General features: G+C 39.5%; 1 protein-coding gene across 13 annotated transcripts in view; it reads left to right on the forward strand.

Moving 5' to 3' along the window:
* Positions 1-12,703: 12,703 nt before the first annotated feature.
* The window catches only part of BBX (BBX, HMG-box containing), a 297,884-nt gene continuing 283,568 nt past the window's right edge, over positions 12,704-27,019 (forward strand). For 8 of the 13 annotated variants that reach the window (XM_027566187.1, XM_027565800.1, XM_027566433.1 and 5 more), the window contains exons 1-2: positions 12,704-12,850; positions 16,024-16,095. The gene's annotated coding sequence lies outside the window, so the exon portion shown is untranslated. Of the gene's footprint in view, positions 12,851-12,964; positions 12,984-13,294; positions 13,376-13,847; positions 13,947-13,985; positions 14,304-15,161; positions 15,181-16,023; positions 16,096-27,019 lie in introns of those variants that run through there. The other 5 variants (XM_027566099.1, XM_027565938.1, XM_027565881.1 and 2 more) reach the window with 5 other exon arrangements.

Genomic DNA, 27,019 nt, shown 5'->3' on the forward strand with positions numbered 1-27,019 from the left:
AAGTTGCTTCAGTCGTGTCCGACTCTGTGCGACCCCATAGACGGCAGCCCACCAGGCTCCCCCGTCCCTGGGATTCTCCAGGCAAGAACACTGGAGTGGGTTGCCATTTCCTTCTCCAATGCATGAAAGTGAAAAGTGAAAGTGAAGTCACTCAGTTGTGTCCAACTCTTCGCGACCCCATAGACTGCAGCCTACCAGGCTCCTCTGCCTATGGGATTTTCCAGGCAAGAGTACCGGAGTGGGTCGCCATTGCCTTCTCCTAAGGATGCAAGGGTGACTTGGAGCTAAAAGTGAGTTCTTGTTCGACTATAGACATATTAAGAAAGCTAAATGAGTCAAGTCAGAAGAGCATAAATACTTTGAAATTCTCCAAGGTCATCTAAATAACTGTGAACATCACTAGCTTTTGTAAAGAAAACAGAGGGAAATATTCAGTCCATTCTATCCATTGTAATTACTGTGCTACTGTATTAAATTTTAGCAATCTTCCAAGAATGGTCCTCTCAAATCTCTCAAGTATTTTAACTATCATCCTCAGAATATAAAACTTCTATTTATCTTCCAGGGCTCTATATCACTGGACACAAAACATTATATGACAAGCCACACTTAAAATAAGAGCCACTATTATTAAAAAAAAAGAGACTGTTAATATGCAACATCTTGTTTGATTCTCACAATAAGCCTAACAGGTAGGAACCATTATAAACCTCATCTTACAGTTTATGAAATGGAGGACTAAGGCTTAGTAGGTTTAAAAAGTTTGCCCAATGGATGGAAACAAAATTTTTGGTGGTGAGTGTGCTGTAGTATCTACAGAAGTATAAATACAATGTTGTACACATAAAATTTATGTAACATTACAAACCAAAGTTTCCTCAAAAAAGAAAAAAAATTTTTTTAAGTTTATCCAAAGTCACATAACTAGTAAATAGCAGAACCAATGTTTGAATTCAGATCTTTCTGACTCCAGAAGCAGCAGCTCTTAAGCTCTAAGCAACTCTGTCTCCACTGGAAATCTGTGTCCATGAACATGCACAGATAAAGCAAATATCAATACAAATTGCATAGCTTACCAAAGATACACCACCCCTGTAGAGTAACAGGTCTATTTCATAAGAAATGACATAAAATCAAGCTTTAATTACACCTCTCCAACATATAGACACAAACTAAAATCTACATCAATATCCAGTGACTGCCATTCTTACCAGACATGCTTTAATTATGGAAATGGTCATTCTTGTTGCCAGCATGTAAACTTTTTTGTTCAGTATAGCCACCACCTGAAACTTCCATTGTGTCATATTTTCTGAAATATCTTTTTATAGCCACTAATACTTAAACTTCTTTTTTTCTGAATACTAGTAGTACATTTAGCCTCTTATTGAAATTTTTGAAACAAACAAAATAATCTCTCCCTATCACTTACTACTACACACAAACTCTAGAGTTTTAAAAGAATAATAGTGACCACAAAAATCATAAAAGGACATGTCCCAAAGTGGTAGTCTTTTCTACATAGAACACAAAGCCAATCTAAGAATCTAAAGATCCCATAATCCAGCCTTTTTCCTTAGCTAAGGAAAGCCTCTTTACTCTTTAAAACAGTTAAACCTTCAGTACCTTCAGACCCTGCATTGCTCCTCTACTTTTAGATTCCTCCATCACTGGAAACTGGCTTGCTCTGCCTCCGTCCCTAATTCCAAGGAACATTTTGTATTATGTTGTATATCACTTCCATCTCTGCTGCTGGACCATAAGCTCCATTGGTGCATGTGTGTTGGCTCAGTTTCTCAGTTGTGCTCAACTCTTTAAAACATAATAGGTTCCTCAGTCCATGGAATTTTCCAGGCAAGAATATAGAGCAGGTTGCCATTGTCTACTCCAGGGGATCTTCCCAACCCAGGGATCAAACCCATGTCTCTTGTGTCTCTTGCATTGCCAGGCAGAATCTTTACCACTGTGCCACTTTAGCGCATTTTAATGGGAAGCCCCCATTAGCACGGACCACATCTATTGGGTATCTCTTACAATAACCACAGTACCTGGCACAGAGAAAGCACTTAATAAATGTTGTTGAATGAATTAATGAATGCGTGACCCATGATACTTAGTGGTTCCTAGAGCTTGTTTCTTTCTTCCAACCTCACTAGGAGAATAGTGTGAACTTTAGTAGATGTCTCATTCTTCTTTACTTCACTTAGGATTGAAAAGCCACTAGTCTTGCAGATGATCACCAAGAATCTGGACCAGCTCCTCTCTACTCATCACTTTGTGACACCTGTTAAATTGCTGGCTCTTCCTCTTTTGGAGTGCCAGAGACAATTCCAGTTGTTGAAGGCAGATACAGCCTTTAAGTTGGGAAGCGAAGACTGGACAGAGTGATGAGGGGATGAAAAAGTGAGTGCTTTCTGGTGCCTGCTTTTCTCTTGTGAACAGAACAAGTAAGACTGGGGAGGAGAAACAGGATTCTACTGAGTAGTTACGGTGTAGAGAGTCGGACACGACTGAAGTGACTTAGCAGCAGCAGCAGCAGCAGGAAGATACAGATCATCAAAGGCGTACAGCAAAGGAGGCCTTGTCTTGCTACAGCCACTGACTTTGTTACCTCTGGAGCAGCTGAGGACTTAGAGGGCAGAGAGACCCTTATCCCTCAGTCTGATGTTGGGGACCCAGATGTTGCTGAAATCTACTTAAGGAAAGATTTCTTTTATGTTTATTTCTTCCCCCGTTCCAGCTCCTACTCAGATCACATCTAAATGCAGAGTCAGAGTCAAGGCTGGGTAACTTTTGAAGTAATCCCAGCAAAACTTCTCTTAGAATATATTTTTCTTCCTTCCCTTCCTATTTCCTTCCATCTTTCTTTCTTTAACTATGTCTCTCCTTCTACACTCTGACAAGCAAAGTTACTCATTTCATTTCCCCTTCTCTCAAATAGCACTGGCCAAAGGTCAGTACTTTAAGACTTGTAACAGTCAATCTGATATTCGGAAAGAGCACTTTAGCAATCCAACAGGTTAGAAAGTTTTGTTTTTGAGTGAAGAAGATGGTATTGTAAGAGAAAGTGTCAAATGATGGTAAAGGAAAACATTCCTTTCCAAATAGCTAAATCCTAGTCCTAAAACCTGGAGTTGACTCCTCCACTGTAAAGACTTCAGCTGGATTTCAGGTAACAACATATTTAATGTACTTTCCTGGGCATTGTCACATTGTTCTTTTAAAACCATTCTTTCTGGTCAGCCATCCTCAATAGATTTGTTTTTTTATCAATAACTCCATATGGTGAGGGTGAGCCCCAAAATAAATTCACATGAAAGCCATCATTGAATGCAAGCTCCCCCTCCTCCTTAGGTTTTATCTCCATTACTTCAAAATGTCATTGTTTTAGTTAGCTCCTCAATTGTGTGCCTCTCTTGTCTGTCCCATCCCACTTCAAGGAAAAGCAACCTTTCTCACAAGCTGTACTTCCCACGTTGTAACTGTAATTTCAGAAAATGTCCTTGGCCTATTGCCTATCTTTGAGCCGTGATAATCTCACTTCGTTTGGGGTTTAGGGTTGTTGTTCTGTTCTGTTGGTTGTTCTTTGCTGTAACTTTACATGTGTAGTGATTCTAATAAATCTTCCCTTTCTTTAGCTGGGCTTCCTTGGTGGCTCAGATGGTAAAGCATCTGCCTGCAATGCAGGAGACCTGGGTTTGATCCCTGGGTCAGGAAGATCCCCTGGAGAAGGGAGTGGCAACCCACTCCAGTATTCTTGCCTGGAGAATTCCATGGATAGAGGAGCCTGGTGGGGTACAGTTCATGGAATTGCAAAGTGTTGGACATGACCGAGCGACTGAGACTTTCTTTAGCTAGTTTGAGTAGATTGATGTAGAATCTAGGAAGTAAAAAATAAGTTTAACAAAATTTGAGAGATCACCTAGGCACTCTAAATGTGTTCATATTTCCAAGCTCTATTGAATAATACTTGAGAGTCTTGAGAAAATGTGCAGCTAAGTTTGCACTGTTGTGGGACTAACAGAAATCTTTCTGGAATGAGTCAAGGGATAAAACAAATAAATAAACAAAATTGAAAGAAATACTTTATTTCTAAATATATGTGGGTATAAAATCAGCCCATAAACGCCCTCTAGTTAAATTTCTTGGGATTAGTGGGAAAAAGATGGATTCTGCAAATTACAGGGTAGTAAATGAGACATTGAGCCTAGATAATATTCTAGAAAGTGCTATGTAGTAGAATGCCCCTTATATCCTCCCATCCCTGTCCTCCCTTTAGAGAATGATTTCTGCCTACAAACACCGAAAGAACAGCCCTCCATTCTAGGCAGGTCCTTGCCCCTCTCCCGGTGGCACAGACAGCAATGGAGGCCACATGCTTTTGTTTCCACCGGATTATACTTACTGCAGGAGACGGAAATGGCAACCCACTCCAGTGTTCTTGCCTGGAGAATCCCAGGGACGGCAGAGTCTGGTGGGCTGCCGTCTATGGGGTCGCACAGAGTCGGACACGACTGAAGTGACTCAGCAGCAGCATACTTAACTGCCCTTGAGTTCTGTGACAGACCCCAATATTTGCACAATTAAGTTCCATTTTTATAAAGCTTATCTCAGTGGCTTTATGGTCCTTGGAACAAAATGAAATCTAAGATAGGCAAAAAGAAGGAAAGATCTGTGTATACTCAAAAAAAAAAAAAAAAAAAAGGACCAAGTAATCCCTAGAAGCCAGCATGGAGTCCCTAAGACTAGCCTAAGCCTATTTTTCTTTTGTAACAAAAGAAATATATCAGTTAATAAACTGATAGCTCAGTTGCACTGTGGCAGTTGGAGATGTTATAAATTTCTTATTTTCATCTGACTAGTATCTATTTGCCTTCTTTTCTCAGTAGTACTCCAGTTTTACTTTGGAGAAGGCTAATAGCCTTTTTTGTATGAATCTTTTTTTTTTTCCTATCATTGTTTTTAAAGTTTTCTTTTCAAAATATATTTGATACAAAATAAAGAATAATGTAACATCTATGTAAGTTATAAATGAGCACCCCTGAGTCCACCAAGAAGCAGAATGTTACCAACACATTTGTTGTTGTTCAGTCACTCAGTCTTGTCTGACTCTTTGTGACCCCATGGACTGCAGCATGCTAGGCCAGGCTTCCCTGTCCTTCACTATCTCCCAGAGTTTGCTCAAACTCATGTCCATTGAGTAGGTGATGCCATTCAACACACTGCTTAGTCACGTCAGTCGTGTCCGACTCTGTGTGACCCCATAGACGGCAGCCCACCAGGCTCCCCCATCCCTGGGATTCTCCAGGCAAGAACACTGGAGTGGGTTGCCATTTCCTTCTCCAATGATGAAAGTGAAAAGTGAAACTGAAGTCGCTCAGTCGGACATGACTCTTTGCGACTCCATGGACTGCAGCCTACCAGGCTCCTCTGTCCGTGGGATTCTCCAGGCAAGAGTACTGGAGTGGGTTGCCATCACCTATTCAACACACTGCATCCATCTAAATAATTCTGTTCTAACTTAGCCCCCTGCTGCCTCCTCCACTGCCCCCTCCTCCATGCAATCTTGATGAGAGGGTTAAGCAAAGCATCCACTTCTACTCTGAACAAAGAATAAGCATATAATTTGGGTATAGACAAGTGGATCCTTCCATTTCACTCTCTTTTGTGGCATAAAGAAAAGAGGATGGAAAAAAGTTTGAGCAAATTTATCATAATGACAATATTGTCACTAAAAGTGATCTCAGTCCCTGGAGTTGACAGTGCCCCTGGCTTCTGAGATCTGGTTCTGCAGCTTTTTTTTTTTACTTTCACAGTACAGTTAAAAAGAAAACTTTACCGTTTACTGAATAGTTATATGAAAGCACTGTTTTAAGTATTTTAGATACATTATTTCTAAGAGCCTTCTCATATCATTCCATAATTTTCTCTTTTTGTTTTGATTAACCAGAATTAGGAAATGGCAACCCACTCCAGTATTCTTGCCTGGAGAAACCCATGGACTATAGCCTGCCAGTCTCCTGTGTCCTTGGGGTCGCAAGAATGGGACACGATTCAGCAACTAAACCACCACCACCACAGTATATTCTACCCATCAAAGAACTCCTCTCTGATAACATTAGTGAATGAAAATTTTATAAAGCCTTTTGACAAAGCCACATTAGATATTTTCATGAGTGGGATGCAAAAAATATGGATAGGATGAGAGTGAAATTATAAAATAATGGTCACCTCTGGGAGAGCTGGAGAGTCACTGGACCAGGGAAGGGGGCTTCAGTGTTTTATTGTTTAAAAAGAAATCTGAGGCAATATAATAATATGTTAAGTTGTAATAAAGCTCCTACATGATTGCTATTTTATATTATTCTTTATAAATTTCTTTAGGTTTAAATTTTTTGAAGAGGCTGAGAAGAATCTCAGTTCCCCAGCCAGGGACTGAACCCAGGCCATGGCAATGAAAGTGCCAAATCCTAACCACTAGACCACCAGAGAATCCGCGGGTTTAAATTTTTAAAATTTAGGTGAAATTAGGTGACTCTACATCACAGGTTCAACAGCCATGGCCATAGCAGTGCTAATTAAGATCAATGTTTACCTGCAGAAGGAAATGGCAACCCACTCCAGTATTCTTGCCTAGAAAATCCCATGGACAGAGGAGCCTGGTAGGCTACAGTCCATGGGGTCACAAAGAGTCAGACACAACTGAGCGACTTCACTTTCCTTTACCTAGGTAGGTAAAGTGCTCTGGTATCTGTCTTAGAAAATACTTTTAAAAATGACTTAGAACATGTAAAGAAGGCATGAAATTTGTGAAAGAACAAAGGATGGTGAGACAATAGCAAATATGTTGAATAAAACAATCAGCATACAAAAAGATACTGGCAAAATGGAATTCTGGGCTGAATGTCATCAGCTAGAGAAAAAAAGAAAACTTTAGCATTTATTGAATAGTTATAAGAAACGCTGTTTTAAGGATTTTACATACATTATTTTTATCATATCCTTTCAATAACTTTATGAGTAACATATTACCTTTCCCTATACACATAAAGAACTGAAGACAGATTATAAAATTTGTCCACATGAATTAGTAACTGCTGGAGCCAAGCCCTGAACTCACGTTGTTTCAACTTCAAAGCCTTGAATCTTAACCACTGTATAACAATGGGGTTATAAAGGCTTATGCCTCAGTTTCCCCCAAATACATTATATAATAGAATGGAGGAGACATGGCTTATCAGCCCACATTTCAACAAAAGTTTGTTTTTTGAGAAGAAGCACAGTAACAGTCAGCAGAGAGATGTGACTGCCAAAGAAGAGAGTTCCCTGTTAGGCTGCAGTAATAGAAATTTTGTTTCAAAGAGAAGGGAGCCATGGTCATGCTGTACTGCACACTGCCTCAGCCCCTACCTGCTCTGGATAGCCCACTTGAAGGAGTAAACTGACAAAGACAATAGGCAGGGTTTGAGAGAAGACCAGGAATCAGGAACAGGAAGAATGATTTAAAGAACTGAGACTGCCTGGAAAAGGCACGACTCAAGGCAGGAAGCGGTCATGAGTGCTGTTTCACATAATTCAAATGGTACATGAAAAAGGGGTTAGATTGTTCTATGTAGTAACAAGGGAACTGAAAAAGGAACAGTGGAAAACACTTAGAGGAGAAAAGGTACGTTAAAGATCCAGAAGAATTCTGTAGTGCTCAAAACCAACAGAAGATGAAATCCATTGTCTTGGGAAGAAAGGAGTTCCAAAGAGTTGGATGTATCATAGAATACCTTCCCTGTTGGGGATGTTGCTGAAGCTTCTGATGAGATGGTGGCTAGAAGGGCTGGCTGATGCTAATGCTAGTGCTTACTGACTTTACTATCAAAACCATTAGTGTAAAATCATTGTCTACTTAGAGATCTATTTTTATGGTATGGTCCTTAAGTGACTCCTTGGTGACTCCCCTTTCCCCTCTCTCCTACCTAGGGCAGAAAGCTTGCAGAACTAGGTATCTAGAACCTTAGTACTACCCCAGTGCTACTACTAGCTATATAATATTGAAAGCATCATTTAACCTTTCCCTGCTTCATTTTTTTCATCTTTAAAAGAAATTCCCTCTATTTGTCTCACCTACCTCACATGGATTTTAGTGAGTATGACAAGCTAGTTCAAATATAAAGGTGCTTTAGAAAATTTAAACACTACGCAGGAATAACCATGATGACTATAACATACATTCTGGTCACCATATGCCTGGGACACCCAACATTCTCTAGCACCCGTCTCATCCCTATTCTCTCTGATCCTTTTTAAAATTCACAGTCCTTTTATTTGTTTGTTCATTTGTTTTACAAATCTTTGTTGAGTTACTGTTACATTTTAGACAATGTACAGGGTATTGTGCTAACCACCTGGAAAACAAAATGATGAATGAGACATCATTATTTTCTTCAAGGTGTTTGTCATCAAACTAAGATCTCTATTGATATACAAATAACATAATACAAGGTAAGGTATTTGAACGCCTTAATAGTAATATAGATGAAATGATACAGAACATCACAGGAGAGAGGGAATTTCAGGATACTTTGGCTAGCACTGCTCTAGGAAAGCAGGGTGTTTTCCTCTCTTTCTATCTCCAACTCTGCTGGGATCCAGTAGAAGCTGGTTCTCTTCAAGATTATGAGCATTTGCATCAGTGCTCCCAACTATCCGAGTTCTAGTTTTTAGTCCCCTTGCATTGGCCTTGGGGAAAGATATGCGATTTTCTCTATTTTTCTCTTATAAGAGGAAAAAAAAGTGAAGCTCAGCAAGGTCAAGAACAAGTCAAAAATTGTTATGTAAGGCAGACCCTCACTTCTGCAACTAGCTAGAGTTTCAGTGTACAAAACAAGGCTTGTTTCAAAGAGTGATTTATTACAAATTTGCCTTTTTAGGTGCTTAATAATGGCTACCCAATAGGATGTTTTGCTTTATCCTGGTATCAGGCTGACATCCCTTTTATGTGCAGAGATGCTGGAATTAGTAGAACGCAGGCTAAAAGGAAACTGCAAACCCTGGGCAAGTAAGTTGTAATAGGTTCTATAAACTCCGTTTGATGTCAGGGTTAAGTCTTAGCAAAGTTTCTGTAAAGCAGCTGTAATTGGCTTATATGTGTGAAAGACAAAGAAAAACAATAGTTATTAAATATTTAGTATCTTTCAGGTTTAAGCATTTTATATGGATTGTTTCACTTATGGTTACTCTTATTATCCCTAATTTACAAACAAGGAAACTGAGTCTTGGAGTGACCAAGGAATTTTTCCAAGATTTTGAATAGGGATTGAATAAAGAAATAATGTAAAGTAAGGAAAGAAAAGGTTGTTTATAGATGTATCACATGTACACATAAACACTTGTATGTGTACATTTACACACACATTTAAATCTACTCCCCCCAAATTATTTTATGTGGCTTACAACAAAGGATTCATACTAAATAAAATTAAGAATATGGATAGTAAAGGCCATGAGAAGGATGAATATACTAACCATGAGCTCAACCTAGGATTGCTCATCAAAATGTGAAAGCAAGAAAGGAAAAACCCTTTCTTGCAGACCCTTTTTAATGCCATTTTACTCGGGAAATCAACAGTTGTTTTTATATTTGCAATTTTATATTATAAAAATTAAAGTCCCTGAAAGTTATGATTTTCCATATTTTTAAGTTTGGGGCACTACTGACATTTAAAATTTCTTGATATTTATTTTTAAACAAAATAATTAAAATTCTAAAAAGTGTTTCCTAAATGGTAAAATACTATATAACATTTAGTTTAAGCCTTCTTGGCAAGGCTTTACCTATCTTACAGAAGACTGGAATTCTATTTCGTCATTTCTAGGAACAGGCAATTTTCCTTTTCCAAAATTCTGGTGTGCTTGGGACCTACCTAGTACATGAATCCTTCTCAATAAATGATCTGCAAGAGAATACTGAATGATGACTTTTACTTACACATAATGCCTAAATACACCACCAATACATCAGATGTTAAAAAATGTACCAATATCTGAACCTAAAGGTTCTGTGGACCCGTTAGTTTTCCAGTAGTCATTTCCAATAATGACTTGCAACCAGTCATTTCTATCTACTTCTTTCTCATCCGTCCTGATCAGTTAGCACGTTGTACTGTCAGAGGTCTCCAAACTTGAATACAAAAACCCTGGGGCATGTTGCTAAGACTATATGATAGGAGTGTGGAGAGAAAATGTTAAAACTCTTGTTTATTTTTCGCCATGCCATGTGGCTTGCGGGATCTTAGTTCCCCGACCAGAGATTGAACAGGCTGGGCAGTAAAAGCACCAAGTCCTAAACACGGGACTGCCAGAGAATTCCCTTAACTTTCATTTTTATCTCATGCTTTTTCATTTAGTTTTTATGAATGTATGCTTCATAAAAATAAATAATATATCCATGCAGTGGTACATTTTTAAAATGTATACAGAAATATACATATATCGAGGGTACTCACTCATTTTACTGATAACATGTGAGCTAAAAGTTTGAAAATGTAGCTCTAAATAATTCTGGTAAGCTAATTATACTTCAACCAAAAAAAAAAAAAAAAACAACACCAACTTTGCGACCATAAAGAAATGAAGAATGTTTTCCTATACTTGGGGTTGAGGGTAGGGGTGGGGAGTGGGCTGGTCTTTCATATTTTTCATAACTTAAATATACTAGCAAATAATTCACAACACTTCACTCAGCAATTAAATATAGCAACTTGTGTTGATTTTTTTTTTTTTCTCTCTTTTTCTCTTCAAAAAACAGGACAGTGAAATCCTGAGAAAGTTTTTCTGGGTTTTCCTCTATCACTTCTATCTGCCTCTTGTCCCTGAAGCTTGTCATTTGGAAGGAAGGACTATCAAGTTATTCAAAATCGGTGTTGGGTATTAAGAGTCCTGGGTTTAAGTTCCTTTGTCACTGGTATTCTGTGCTATCTTGAACAGTCCCATTTCTCTTATGATAAAATAGAGATAATCATACTTAGCACCCATCTCAAAGCAGTGTGCAGTGTGGATAAAGCACAATTTGTTCCTTCCATCAACTAAATGCAGAGCATCATTAATATAATCTTTAACATCATTGGTTTAAATTGCTATTTTATATACTTTCCCCTTTTAAAAAGTATTTTCCTTTAAAAAAGAAGCAAAACAGCACATTTCCAAATACCACTGCTTGTTTTCTAAACTTTACAAATTTAAATTTTCTCTGTATCTGTTTCTGGTTCCCATTCTTTCACACACGCGTACACACACACTCATTCGTACACACACACTCATTCGATAACTTTATGGATGTGAGAGAAAAATCTCAAGATAACATAAAGAAATAAAGAGGGATTTGAAATAAGTTCTTTTATCCAGCTTTCCTTTAAGTTTTAAAGCTACACATCTAGGCCATAAAATCGTGGTGTTTATTTAATCTTCAAAATGTTTGTGTTAAGAATAATTCACAGACTCTTAAATCAGAAAGAACCTTAAGGAAACATCTAGAGCCTATGATAATGCCTGGTACACAGTAAATGCTGAATAAACATTTAGTGAAGGAACATTTAGGGAGAAGGTTCTTACTGTAACTTAAAAAATAAAAAAAATGAAAACAAAATCCCAAACTAAATCTGAGCATTAGAGGAGCTAAATTAATTGCTCAAGATTGTTTAGTGAGTTTAAGAGTTGGGTCTAGAATTTATTTCTCATAGTTTCCAGCTATGGTGTTTTCCCAGCAACCTGTTGACTTGCTTATATAGGACTGTCAAATATATATTTGTCAAAGACACATCATAGGAAAAAATAAAAATCAGAAGGCAAAGTCCTTGGGTTCACCATCTCCCAAAGTCATCCAAAATGCTCATATATGATGTGAAACATGTAGTGTAAATATCATATGTCTATAATATGCAAAATATAAATCTTGCATATATTGACTCAAAAGGTCTATTTTTAAGGGAAAGGGTCAATAGTCAACCTTCCATGACTTACTCTACTTTACAGCACTGTTTGTAGGTACACACAGGTGATCTGCAGTCCTCTGACCAGCTAGAAGTAGAGTGGCTGTTTTAGCAAAATGATTATCTTTGTTTCTGTGTATTGTTGTGTTGATTTTTCTCAATTTACCTACGAATGAAGCTTTAACAACCTCAATCCATTACCGTCCTAATAAACTTATCTTGGACTATTTTGGCCTATGTGATAGCTAACCCATTGACAAAAGAAATCCAAGCTGATAAAGGTTTTCCTGGCCACTTGTTAGCCAGGTCATGCTGTAAAATCATAACACAATGCACGCCTCTTCCATGGGGCACCACAAGGCAACGATTAAAAAAAAAAAAAAAAAAAAACCCTCACTTCCATATCCAGTGGAGTTGTAGTTTATTACTATAACCCTCCCAAGTCAAAAGGACACCAATTTCAAGCCTTGCAACTTGGTGCAGACAGGGTTTTTCCCTCTTAACCCACTCTGCTGGGCCTCTCTACCTGTCCTCTCCTACTGTCTACAGGTCCCGAACATTAGAAAATAGAAAATGTGATGATCTTTGTGTGTCTCTGTAAAATGTGTGTATGTGTGCGTGTGTTTGGGTGTAACGGGCCTTCTGTTTGGTCGCGTGGCCTGTCCGTCACGGAGCGGGCCAATGGCAGGCTGCCTTATATAAAATGAGTGTTTTCAGTCTCTCCGGGTTGCATGTACTGTATGTGGAGCAGTGTACAGTGAAGCGGAGGCAGAGCGGCTCCGCGAGCTCCTCTCCACTTTCCCATAGAGAACCCCTGACTGGCCACTGAGGGCGAGCCACACACACGCCCTCGCGCCCGGCGAGCCCGCGAGGTAAGCGCCCCCCATCTCCAGCCCTTCTCGGGCGCTCTCCCCGCACTTTCTGTTTTCCTACTCACTTGAGAGCCGCCGGGCTGCAGCCCCAAGGACTCCGCGGCAGGAGCAGCGGCGGCGGCGGCGGCAGCCGGTAGGCTGGACTTGAGGAAGACGGAGGGAACCCCGCGCGTCCGGAGCCGCCGCCAGCCGGCCCGCTCCCTGGGCACTTTCCCCCTCCGCCAAAACTTTGGGTCGGGAGAGGTCGGGGGCGAGGGTCGCGGCGGCCGCGCCGGCGGCGGGTGGGGGGCGCGGAGGCAGTGCCCTGCGGGCGGGAGGCTGGGGGCCGGGCTGGGGAGTAGTAGGCCAGCCGGTGCCAGGCTGCGTTTGCAACCAGCACCTCTCGGCACACAGGCAGCGCCGCCCGAGAGGGGCACGGGAGCCGGGGCGCGGGCAGGAGCAGCCCGAGGAAAACAACAACAGAGCCCTCAAGCCGGCGGGCGGCTCGTGGCCGCCCGGGGAGCCCCAAACTTCATCTCGGCGAAAGTACGTGGAGCCCAGCTTGGGCTCGGCTGCCGGGGAGGTGGGGCCTGGGGAGTCGGGGCAAGGGAGGAAGGTACGAGCAGCCAGCCCTCAGTGGATTGATTGAACGTTTCGAGTGCGTCGGTGACCGGGAACAGTTCATCTGGAGAGTTGGGATCTGGGTGTTCCGGCCCCGGAGATCGGTGCCCTCTCACCCCCCCACCCCTAACCAAATGCGCGGCGAGTAGAGAAAGTGCTGTTTTAGTGCCAGAGTGGCTAGGAGGAAGAATAGGGGGAGAGGGGGAAGAGGGTGAGGGAGTAGGGGAGAGAGAAGAGGGAGGGAAAGCCGGCGGGGGGGAGGGAGGGCAAGAGAGAGAGAGAGAGAGAGAGAGAACCGGAGAGAACGGGAGAGAGAGAGAACGAGAGAACGCGAGGGAAGAGAGGAGGGGGAAGAGGAGGAGGGAGGCTGTGTCAGGATTTTGCTTGAATGTGGGATTATGTTGTGTCAATAAGTTTAAGGTGGAGGGAGCGAAGCTGGGGGTGGTGGTGGAGGGGAGGAGGAAGGCCTTGGCTGTTAAAAGTCTTATTTCTGAAGGTAAGTTATGGCATTGCATGGTCGCGATGACAGAAAACTTGCAGATCCTTTATCCGGGGATGGGGTCGATGGCTCTAGAAAGAGCTCCCGAGCCCCTTAAGCCACACTCGTGTTACACTGTTATTTGCTGCGATCCGGGTCGCTAGTAAATTACCGAAATCAGACTCGAGGTTTCTTTTCCTCCTCCACCTCGTCTCGCTCGCTCACCCTCAGAGATGTATTATTATTATTTTTTTTATTTTTTGGTATTGTATGAAACTTAACGTGAGTCCTGTAATTTACAAGGACCCTGAATCCAAGAATCTGGAACACGTTCATGTGTGAAATATCCACGATCATTTCAGCTAAATGAGGAAGGTAAAACGAAACGATGCAAAAAGCTAAGACACAACATGTACGACAGAGGAGGGGGGGGGGAGAGGGAGAGACGGAGAGAGAAGCTATTTTTTGCTTTCCTTTCTGTAGAAAGGAAAATAAAACGTGCATTCCCCTTCTCTCCCGGTGTGTAGGGTCTAGTCAGTATTTTAACTGTCTGAGGACAAATTAGTCCAGGTGGATCTCGTTGAAAAGTTTCGTGAGGTGGGGTGGAGGTGGGGGGGGGTACGAAGGGGAAGGTGGGTGGAGGTGGTGGGGGATGGGGACGGAGCGAGCTCTGCCTCTGCTAATGGTCATTGGCCTGGGGCTTTGAAACCATTGCCTGTCCTGCTAATGACACGTCCAGTTCTAGTCTCCCGGCCGCGGACGCCGGGCTGCCGGGGACTGGGGTACTTTCCCCGCGCGGGGAGGGGCGTTCTTCGCCATCCCTTGGGGTTGCCCACTCGCGGCGTGGGAGGCCCCCCCACGCGCGCCCCCTCTTATGCGCGCCGCCGCCACCTCTGCTCGCATGACTTTTGTAGCCAGCCCGCGGCGAGGGGGCGCAGGGGGTCCCCGGTGCGGATGTCCCCGCGCGGCCACCCAGCTCCCGCCCCACGCGCGCCGCGCGGTCCAAGCCCGGAATGGCAGCGCCGGGCCGGGCGGCCGTGCCTCCCCGGGGGGCAGCGGAGGCAGCAGCGGAGGCAGCAGCGGTGGCGGCGGGATCTTCGCCGGGGCCCGCGGGAGGAGGAGGAGAGGGAGGAGGAGGAGGGGAAGGAGGAGGAAGACGAGGAGAGGGAGGTGTTTTCTGCCCAGACCGCCGCCAGTTCGAGCGGGCACGGCGACGGGGCCACCCCACTCGTTGCTTCTCCGTTATGGAAAGGTGTTTAGCAGACTTTTACGCCCGGAGTGTGGGATTTACACTTCATTTTTTTCTCCCCCCTCTTCCCCAAAGCAAGATGGACTCTATTCCCTTTCTCTTTCTCCCTCTGCCTCTGTCTTGTCAGCCTTTAAGATCGACATTTTGTACTAAGATGCAAACTTGATGGTGACCAGCAACAAAGCCGGGGTGGGATCCCTCGCTCCCTTCCTCCCTCTCCGTTTCCCATCTCCCCCCACCCCGACCTGGTGGCCCTGCACTAGACACCGGGGGCTCTGGCGAATGTGTTCCCCGCTCGGTTCCGATCTCTAATCTCGGGATTGTGACCGGGGCCGGGCGTTTGGGCGAGATATGGGGCCGCCCAGGTCTGCAGGGCTGAGGGCTGCGCTACCTGGACCCGCTGCCGTCGCCTTGCCACCTCCGGCCGGCTTCTGAGCACTGGGAGACTCGGACTGCCTGTCGATTGCCATGATTTGGTTCCTGGTGCATTTCTCCTGGGGACGGCGATCACTTGTGCAAGTTGATAAATGAGCACGGCGTGGGTTTGGGGTGTGCCGAATTGATCAACTTTCTGCCTTGTACATTACCGGGAGTAGGGTGAAAGTGTGCTGGAGACACCCTAGAATGCCAACTGGGCTACCCTCAGCCTCTGCCCTTGGAAAACTGGGAGCTCTTTCCCTTAATTGCCCCCACAGCACGTAGGGGTGGGGATGGCGAGAAGGAGTGGTTGGTGGGGAGCGGGCCTCCTGGGTTTCGGGGTCCTTCCTTCGTAGATGTTGCAGGAGTTCGCCCTCAACTGTAAAGCTATATCATACTGATGATGTACCTTTATTTGATACTTTATAGGTCACTATCATATGACAGAGGTTTTGCCGCAGTTCATCTTCCTCTCTGTGTACTTTCCACTTGCCTTCCTGAGTAAGTATGCAAACTCTTCATATAGGGAAGCTAGCTGATATTAGTAATGACCTAAGGGTCCTTACTGTACACGTCAGAAGATGCCTTTTTGGGCTTGTAGCACCCCAGAAATCTTGTCCCATTGAGTTTCCCATAGCAGATTTTTAGTATTTAGAATTCGGCTATGGGTATTATTATTTTAACATAGTTTAAATGTCCGTTTAATATTTTTCTGCAAGTGTCATTTGAATACTTATTTTCTCTTTTTATTTCATAATGAAATTTTGCATAGAGTTGAAGGCCTAGGGAATTTGATGCTAGATAATATTGTAGAAAGATTGTAGCTTGTGAGTGGAGAGAATTATTAAAAAACCCAAGGAAGCATTGCCCAGAAGACCTCTCTAAATTACAGTATCTGACATTTGTTTACTTTTTTCTGGGCAATCTTTTCTTGGGAACTTGTGCTGTTTATGACAGTTACCCTTGTAGTAGGGAAGGTGGACTGGGCAGTGTGGTAAATCTAGCATTTAGTGTATCAGCTTGATTCAGAAGCAAGTAACTGTCCTAATGCATTGAATTTGCTTCAGAACTTCTAAATTTGGAGAAATTGGGTATATTTTGACAGTCTGTGTATGTGAAAAATAGCAACTTTGAAATCTGTTGCTAAGTACTCTTTTCAGATCTGTGCCCCTAATTGGAAAAGTTGGTGAAATAATGTGGGACAGTAAGTGCCTAAAAAGTTTGTTTTTGAGAAGTAGCCCTCTAGGTGAAAACTGAGGGTTTAACATTTGAAAGCAGCGTGGTAAGCCCAAACTTCAGAAAACCAACGTGTAATTTTGCTCCTCCACTGCAAGAAACACCTCAGGTATTCTTAAATTGCTGATAATTTAAGAAAACTGGTCATACAAATTATGTAAATCAGTTTTGGTGCTTTGTAATAGTATCATAATGAAGACAGACTGTATTTTGTGAATGAAAATGAACTTGAATTCAGTTTTCCATAAAAGAAAAAGAAAAGGGACCTTCTTTTGTTTTGTTCCATGACTTGCTGTAATACTGTGTGTCACCAAAAGATTGTCTTAATATTGAGAGAAATTGAATTTGAAGACCAAGCTTTTCTGGTAGTTTTTCTGTTTTCTGTATGGTAGCAAAGTATACTTTGACATTGCTGAGAACTTTAGATGATATATAACAGAAGCTCTGTATCCAGCTTTCTTTAATGGAATGTAAAATATCTTGTTATTTCAGATAGTTAGGAGAGCCTCCTAATACGTCACATGCATAACAGTCAGAATGAGATGGGTCTGTAAGATGAATTTAGTGCACACTGAAATATGGGATTTCAGCTTCTTTGATTTTTTTTTTTTAAGCTTGTTTGCAAGAGAAGTTTTTCATTTTTGAACATATGGCAAGAGTATTCAAAATGCATTCCTGATTACTAAAGAACACCACATTTATACATGTGAGGCACATTATTTTGTTCACTGTCGCAAACTTTTAATGTTAGTTCTTTCCCCATGGAAATGTGTTTTACCAATTCAGAATTTAAAATGGGAATCAGCAATTTCCAGAATAAAAGCGATCTGATGAGTTCTTGCATTTGTTTGAGATATCAAATAACTGCTTCATTAAAACAATATTTTCAAGCAAAGTCTTGGTCTTTGAAGTCAGAGTAGTTTTTATAGTGTAAAACTTGAAGTAGTGATTTGAAAAAGTCACACTGACAATGAAATACAAGTTATTTGGCTTGGTTTATAAGGCTTAATTTTTCAAGATAAGATTTTAGATACGAGTTTTGCTTCTATATGGCCAAGAGTTTTCAAACCTCCTATTTTATTATTCTGCATACCTCTATTAAATTCTGAAACGGAAATCTTAATTTGCATTTCACATTTATTGAAAGAGGGGTTCATCTATGTTATTTCTTAGTGGTACATCTTTGTATGTATTATGGCAGTTTTAGGAAGAATCTTCCCCTAGGGTCTTAGATACTAATAGAACTTTGCAATTTTGATACTTTCTTTTTTTTAATATCCATCTTGATTTTTATATCCAAATTTAAAAAAAAGTTCCAGGTTTATGAGTTTGTGAAGTAGCTCTGCTTTTAATGTATATCTAGCTCTGCTGTACAACTTGAAAACTATGTAGGACCTTTGACCTTATAGATTTGTTCTTTATACTTCATCCATTGAGACAGATTTGTTTAGACATTGAATTTAAAACATAGCTCTGAGTGAAAGTGAGGATGAATATATAATTATGGCTTGCTTGTGCTGTAAGTAACTATGTAATTGATAATGTTTTCTGTGTATAGTTAAAGGACCAACGACCTTAAAATAATGTGGCACAGCTCATGAAAGTCTAATTCATCAGCTAAAGTTTTTTAAAGCCATATTTTTCAGTAAAATTACAGATGTAATTTCTAATTATTAATTATCAGTCAATATACTTACGGTTTATGTTTTCCAACATTTCATAAAGAATGTGGTTAAAGCAAGGGCCATATTTTTACTGGGATCCTACCATGAATATCAATTACTTTAATATTAGAAGTCTTTAATAGAAGTGGTAAAGACTTCACAGTTCAACCCTATTAAAAGAAGTTTTTGAAAATAGCCTCACTATAGATATGGCTGTTTTTGCTATACTAAAAGAAATCCCTGGAATTACTAGTCCATTGCAAGAGTGCAGAAGTGTTTAAAATTGTATTTTTAAATGTTCTGAATTACTAAATATAGGCAATTAATTTGGCATGTTGCATCACCACCAGTGTGGAATATATTTTAAAATTTAAGCTTAAGCAGGTATTTAGCTTAAGAAGACACTTTTCTTGAACTTGTAGTTTGAGGTCCACCTTGTTTTTAACATTTCCTTACCAAAGGCACCTTTTAAAATAGGTCTGACTGATATCTTCTGTATTTTTAATCAGCCTTCCTCTCAATATGAAATGAAAACAGACCCAAATTATAAAAACATTGTAGTTTCACCCCTTCATTTTTATTGCATGCCCCAAGTAAATTGGATGCAAGCGGTCCTCAGGCCATACTTTGAGAAACACTGCTCTGAAGGTAGTAAAAACTAAGGCTAAATATTGAATGGATGTTCTTCCATCTTGAAGATTCTGTGACTATAATTCCATCCATGAGCTTGTACTACCTCAAGGGCAGTCGCAACACACTGTGTCGAACTGTAGAGATTTCTATGTTTTAAGTCATACCTGAGGAGAGCATCTTTTGCATTTAGCCTCTCAACATTCGTATGTGTTCATATTATCCCTTAGAAGGCAATTACAGTTTCTTGAAATGCCAGGACATCATTGTAAAACTGTAAAGATATATCCAGAAAATCCTCATGTGTTAATAGGGATTGTTTTTTTTTTTTTCTTTCAAAGGAAAAGATAAGGTGAGAATTGAAATAAGTACCAATTACACAACAGAAATGCAAGAGAAGACAAGCCAATAAAGAATTCTGTCTAAAAAGTGTATATAAACAGAGAATGAAAGAGTAAGGGAATGAAAGATTTAAAGGATTAAGTATAGACCATGAAACACTGACACACCTTCCAAAATATAAGTTTAATAAGTTAAAAATATATCAGTTCAAGGATCTAGATAGAGTAAAATAACTTCAGATCGTGAGGAGGCTGTATAAAATATAAAGTAAAATTAAGAATGAATTGGAGTTTAGGAAATCTTAGAAAAGTGAAAAGTATTGTAAAATATTGATTAAATAATTAAACCAGTAGTTAAATATAGCCCTTGGGTGAAAAGATCAGGGAATAAAACAGAAACTCCTGGATTGAAATAACTGAGATCCTGAAAAAGACACAAGTTTGGATATTTTGTAAAGGGAATAATTAAATAAATGATCAATAACTTCTTTGAAAGAACAAATAAGAATGGGGATAAAAGTTGCTTAAAACAACTGAATTTCTCAAATGTTTTTGAGATTTGTGGTAAGAAATACTTTTTCTATTCCAATACACATATAAAACCTGGAACAAAAGTTTCCTGAAACAGTACTAAGAGCAGTGCTCTGATAATTTCCTATTCCTGTCTAACCTTTATAAACCTAATCTGTTTCAAACTATTTTATTAAAAGACAGAGTGTCATTCATGAAATTTATTTTATGACTTAAATTAAAAAAACACCGGTATGCTTGCAAAATATAGAAATCCCCAGCCCTCATCTTCATATTCTGATTCAGTGTATCTAGGGTAGGGCCTTGGAATCTGCATTTTAACTAATACTGCTGGTGATTCTGAAGCAGCTGTGAGGTCCCCTGATACTCTTGGAGGAATTCTCATTTAAGGGACTGATGGATAAAGATTGAATGGGCGTTACGTACTTGAATGTGGAGTTAGAGTTTATTGACTACAGAGGTCTCTCTTCCGGAGCTTCAAGATTGTATGGCTGTATTTCAGTCAGCATGTTTACAATACTCAGAGGACCCTTATCCCCCTCCATAGATGTTCCATTGTAGCAGGTATAGAATAGGAAGCAGAGGCTTTGCAGCTGAAGAGCCCTGGGTTTCACTCTTGATGGCTCTCTAGTTTATAAGCTGAGGGACTTTGGGCTTATATGGACACAGAATAAACTTCCATTATCATATGTGCAAAAGGGCATCTTAATATTTACCATACAGCAGAATGAGAATTACATAAGACAGTAAGGTCTATAATGACCCTTATCCACAGACAGTACTCAATAGGATATGTTTTTATAGTTATATCTCATCTCACTCCAACTCCCACCAAGTTTGAAGTTTTTCAAGTCCGTGCATTTCAGTTTTTTGTTTCAACTCTAGTATCATGAAGCAGTGGTGCATTTTTAACTGTGGGGTGCTGGACAAGCAAGTTATTACTGAAGGAAATAAGAATAACCAGAAGCGAAGAAAAGAAAAAAATAGCTGAAGCATGCCACATATAAGTACAGTGCTTCTTGAAGTTTGGGGAATGATTCTTGTACCTCTTTAAAAAAAAGATATCGCGCAGGACAGGACACCATTCAGAATGGTTAGTTGACAGCATTAGACTTTCTCTCAAGTGACTTTGATGCATCCTGGAATGTCTTAGAGCATCATTCCTCAAACTTTCTACGCACACGCATGCGACTGATGTTTTCATATGGGACTCTATGATTCTTTGGTGATAGACATAGATAAATTATGCAGTTGACTATATAGGTAGTTCACAGTGTGATAAAGCCATTTCTTTCCCTTTCAGTAAAGTCTGTCAGAAAATAAGCAAGAGTGATGTTATTATGATGAAAATCTTGAATACACCCATATATATACTTGTAAAATCCTTTAAACTGTGGTACATTAATTTTTCATAACTAATTACTTGGGGGGACTCTTCACAACCAGTTACAACATGTTTGTGTCAAGGCATGAAGATTGAGGAGCATTATATCCAAAGTTCATAACAAATTATATCATACAAAATGGCACTTCAATCGAAAAGAGGGACAAACTAGAGAGAGGATGGATGGGAAATACCCTAAATCCCTGAAATCTTGAACAGTATGAAAATCAAAAGCCTGGGGATATGCACCCTGTGGTTAAATGCAAGGGAAGTACCAAAGACTATTAGTACTATGGTTCTCAAACTTGAATACTCATTGCCTCTAACACAGACATTTATTTTTAAGTAGTCTCAATGTTCATTTAATTTATTTGAGTAAATTAAAATGAAATAACCTTTGTATTTCCTAACTTTCTAGGGTTTTTTTTTTTTTTTTTGGGCTGCACCCTGCAGCTTCTGGGATCTTACTTTCCTGACCAGCGATTGAACTCGGGTCTTCAGTAGTGAGAAGGCAGAGTCCTGACAACTGAACCACCCAGCTGTTCCCTGGCTTTTAAGGATGTATTTGCCAGGAACATCTTACTTTGCTGAATTTTAATTTGCCATACTTTTTCATCTCTAATAAATTAGTGAACTGTATCTTGATCTGGAGTGGTATTGGGTATATATTTGCAATCTTGTATCTAAAAATACCTCTGAAAAAGTAATGTTTTTGTTTTTCCAAAAGTTTGACATTAAAACTCACTTGATGTCAAAACCTGACCCAGATTGTCATGGGCCTTTTTAAAATAGTTTTTAAAGCCCACTTAGAATATTCACATATTTTGCTGTAAGTAGTAGTATGGTACGTTATGAAGTACTAACCTAAATTGAGCTACGAATGTTACATAAAGCATGCAGTATGCTCAATCTGATCTTTTTAAAGCCCACACAAAATCTGATGTGTACTTGGACCTAAGGGTTTCATATAAGGGATTGTGATCTTATTGTATTAACTTTCTTAGTTCACAAAGTGAAAATATAGGGTATTCCTACTCGTTTAGCTCAATGAAAATCCTTTTGCTAATTTTGATCATTGATCATCTGAACATTTTGAGTTCATTGCAAGGGGATAGATCATGGAAGCCGTGTTAACATCATATATTAACTCAGACTATCTGTCTGTTGAAACCCTTGGCTTCAAATATAAATGTGGAAGGCATCAGAGGTTATCAAGACAAGGAAACAAAATGGCAGTGCATAAAATCATTTGTGCCTCCTGCATTGAGCAGAGTGAAAGGCTTGTGGGTAAGGAAAGCTTAGACACACACACACGCACAATCACATGCACACTAGCTGAACCTCATCCATCCATTTTGACATTGTTGATTCTTTTTTGGTTGTTGTAGTTTTTATTTTATTAAACAAACACACACTTATAGCTGTAACTTTTGAAACTTGTGCCTTGTTGAACATTGCTTATAACAGTGAACAAAACTTAGGTTACTTTCATTACGGTTTACTCTTAGGAGAAGTTTCATGAAGGAATTATATTTCCTTTATTACTCTGCTACTTGAATGTTTCTTTCCTTCAGTCAGAAAGGTAAAAGTGAAAGTGTTTTCTGCAAATTTGGTTTCCTCTCAGGTGAGAATGTTCCTGGGTTGTATTTTATAGAGGTCCTAGGTATCTTTATTTTTAATAATTAACTGTGAAATGCTGAATCTTTTATCTGTACTTCTAATTTCCTATAAAAAAGCACTATAAAATTGAAAAGTATGAAGTGAGAGTCTATATGGCTCTCTAGGAATAAAGTAGTAGCTGTGTCTGAACTACTGTTAGGCCAAGACTTAATCTTCATTTGTTAGATTAAAACTATTAATGGCTAAAGAAAGTCTTCTTATTTGTTGATTCGACTACATCCTTTGATGTGGGAAAGCTACAGATTGAGTCATTCAGAGGGAGTCTTATTAGCAGTCCTGAATCTTTTAATATTAAAAATTGCTGAGTTATTTTTCAGCTTTTGGTGAGCCTCTCAAAACTCACCCAAGTGTAGAGTTCTCATTGACTGCAAAGAGAATGTTGTGGAGCATGGAACAAAATGAGAAAATAATTCTCTACATCCAACTGTCAAACTTGGATTATATTTTGTGTTACTGAAGTTATTATTTTTTTCTCTCTCTCCCTTCTGTTCTTCCTTTTCTCTCCTCCTTCTCTCCCCCTTTATCTCTGTCCTGTTTCTCTCAGCCAGTTATATTCACTAATGTGCATCTGTGATACTGCCTAGAAATGTCTGAGGATGGGAATGTGGGATTGAACGTTTTTTTTTTTTTTTACCATTATTTGATTTTAAAGATTTATTTGTAGCTTTTGAGTCCTTTTAGTATTCATCACTACATATAATGAAGTTGTCAATTATGAATTTGATACTTACACAGTCCCTTATATAGTCTTTTAGGAACAGTTATTAGACGCCGTTAGGACGGCTACGTGAAATAAAGGCACCTGTTGTTTTTATGAAGTAAATTCCTTATCCAGTCATTTTTGTTTTTTAGAGTGGTAGCATGATTACATGGTTTCACGTATATTTAAGGGAAAATTAAATGCAGTTTTTAGGAGGGTAGCCCAAATAGTATTTCACTTTGGGAGGAAGGGAGGAAGATAATTTGCAGTCAGACTCTACCACTGAGCTGGACCCTTTGGGAGAAAGATATTTGGACTGCGAGCCTCCTTATGAAGTGTAAGTTTTATTTTTACTACTTTATTTTTCATAACAGCTTTCTGATGAGAGGTAACCCTGTTTTAATGACGAGGAAACCAAGTCACAGGTTAAGTCATTTGTTGGAAGTCACACAGCTAAGCAAGTGACTGTGCCAGGCTTAGAATGCCTGTCTGCAGTGCCACCGTCTCCTGGGCTTGTTCTCTGCATACCTGCTTTTAGGACCACATTCCAAAAGGTTACAAATGAACGGTTTGAGGCTACTTATAGCTAAGAATTACCTCTAATTTTTCTTTCTCCTGAAAGAGAAATCATCTTCTTTTTGAAGTGATGGGGCTTGGAACACTGTCCTCTATCAATCTTAGGAAAGGTGGATGAGAAAGTCTCTGAGCTGGGGCTGGTTGTCAGTTTTCGTCTGTGAGGTCACAATCAAAGACAAAACTGGCTTCAAACTTAGTTTAGAAATTAATAGTTAGAGAACTTCCTTTCTGTTTGGTGTATCCAGGATAGAAATGTCTAATAACAACAGTTACTGATTTCACTATTTGTTAATTCCTTTGGTACAGCAGTAGTAGCAATCATCATTCATTCTTCATAAGAAGTTGTTTTTCTTGCTGAACAGTCTATATGTTTTTAGTCTGGTACTCTTAAATACTTAATCAGTGAATATATTTTACAAAAGGAATTTAACATAGTGTTATAAAATAGTTTTCTGGAATTTGGTTTGAAAAGAAATCAGTATTCATGGAAAAAAATTATTAAGCAGATTTCATAGACACATTGCAGTGTTGTTCTAATGAGCAAACATGAATTAGAAGGTCAGTCAAAAGTTAATCAGTTTTCAAAGTGATTTCTGGGTACTTTTGATTTATTTTATGTAAGAAATTTGTTTCTGCTATGATAAGTAGAGATTTTATAAATTACACATTTACATACATGTAGCAAATGATTTAAAAAAGACAAAGTAACATGTTGCTTTTTTGGTACTGAGAGCCCTATTCACCTGAAATTAAATTCTTTTATCTTTGCAAATTCAGCAAAGTTAGAGCCGAATTCAGATATAGGAAAATAAAAAGTTTGTTGTTCTTTTTAAGTGACTTCTCTTTTCCCCTGAACCCTGAAACATAGAAATAGGATATTTTTCTGTTTTGGCAAAGTAGTTTCTGTGGATGATAATCTTATGAAGCGTGCTCTTGCTGGGTTCTGCTCAGTGATGCGTTAGGGTGTGTCAGGCTTCCATTTCTTGTCTTTCATCCCCCCTACAATAAAGTACTTCCATATTTCTCATTCAGGTAGGCTGGTAAACTGAGTAAGTTTTGTGGCATCTGATACCTTTTTTTTGACTTGTTTTCTTGAGTCATGTTCAAAGATCACTTTGCATGTTATATAATTTGGTCAAGTATAGGTGAGATTCAGGTAGCAAAAGCTTACTGATTTAATTCACTGGTCATATATTGGGTGCCTACAGTGTATTGATGCTAATTTAAACTTTGAGGATTTAAAGATGAATGTGGAAAAGCCCTTATCCTCAAAGCAAGCATCTTCTACTGACTGGAAAAGTCCAGTAGATATGAATGTATATGTTATTCTGTGCTAATTATTCTGACAGATATGGCATAAAATAGTACTAAGTAAAAACCACTTAAAAATTGGCCAGTTCCAACATAGGAGCTGACATTGAAATATGAAAAGGATTTCTTCCTGTCCCACTATATATGTCCTAACTACCATCAGGGTTATAAACTCATTTGGTCCAAGCACCAGAGTGGATTTTAAAAATTAGACTTTTGACCGTAATTTGGCTGGCATTTCTTTATTTATTATTTTGGCATTTAGTCTAGTTATTTTTGCATTTAGTACATTATTTTGGCTTTTAGTCTATTTTAAAAACCAGTGACTTTTTGATAAAGTTTTCAACCTATATTAAGTTACATTACAGTCAAGTGTTTTGGGGCTTCCCTGGTGGCTCAGATGTAAAGAATCTGCCTGCAGTGCGGGAGACCTGGGTTCGATCCCTGGGTGGGAAAGATTCCCTGGAGAAGGGAATGGCTACCCACTCCAGTATTCTTGCCTGGAGAATTCTGTGGACAGAGGAGCATGGCAGGCTACAGTCCATGGGGTCGCAAAGAGTAGGACCCGACTGAGCAACTAAAACACACACAAGTGTTTTGGACTTTCTTTATTTTTACTTTTTTATTTATTACTATTAATGTCACAGTCTGAAAAGACAACACTTTTGAAGTAAAGGGAACGGTTCGAGGACTCCACGCACTTATACCAAATCATGTTAAAAGTATAGTGAATAGAAAAAGTTAGAGCTGTGTGTTCAAACACATTCTAATAAAAATGGTGTAAACTACTATTTCTAACACTGCTTCTTACTTACATAAATATACTAAAGTATATTTATTAATAAGATTTCAAGCCCAGACTCTAACCAGGTAAAAATGTACTTTTCTGTCTATGAGAAATTATAGATTAAAATTATATTATTTAATATAAAATTTATTAAAATTAAAATAGATTAAAAATTATGCTTAGTGCTTCCCTCAACCTTTGTTACAACTGTGGTGTCTCTCATGTCTTAGTAAGCCATGACCTGTAAGGCACACATGAGTTTCTCTTTTATGCTTAGTAATCTAGGTTCTGGTCTTTGGATTTCCCTTTGACTTGATCAGATCTTCAACATCACATTTTAAAATCATAACTTTTGTATTTATTACACCTCAGGGTGTATTCATTTTTACCCAGTTTTATTTGTGGCCCCCTTTTGACTGGTCATTTCTGGACATCATCAGAGTTTAGATTAAAACTTTGTTTCGAAAATACTGTGTGCTCAGTGTTCCAGATGCCAACCCTGGGTGCTTTAATAAAAAATACATTCATAAGCAAAATCATAAGGAAGAAACTGATCTGGGAAAATATTTCTTGGTAAGCTCACAC

The sequence above is a fragment of the Bos indicus x Bos taurus genome, chromosome 1, assembly GCF_003369695.1.
Source record: "Bos indicus x Bos taurus breed Angus x Brahman F1 hybrid chromosome 1, Bos_hybrid_MaternalHap_v2.0, whole genome shotgun sequence".
Classification (NCBI taxonomy): Eukaryota; Metazoa; Chordata; class Mammalia; order Artiodactyla; family Bovidae; genus Bos; species Bos indicus x Bos taurus.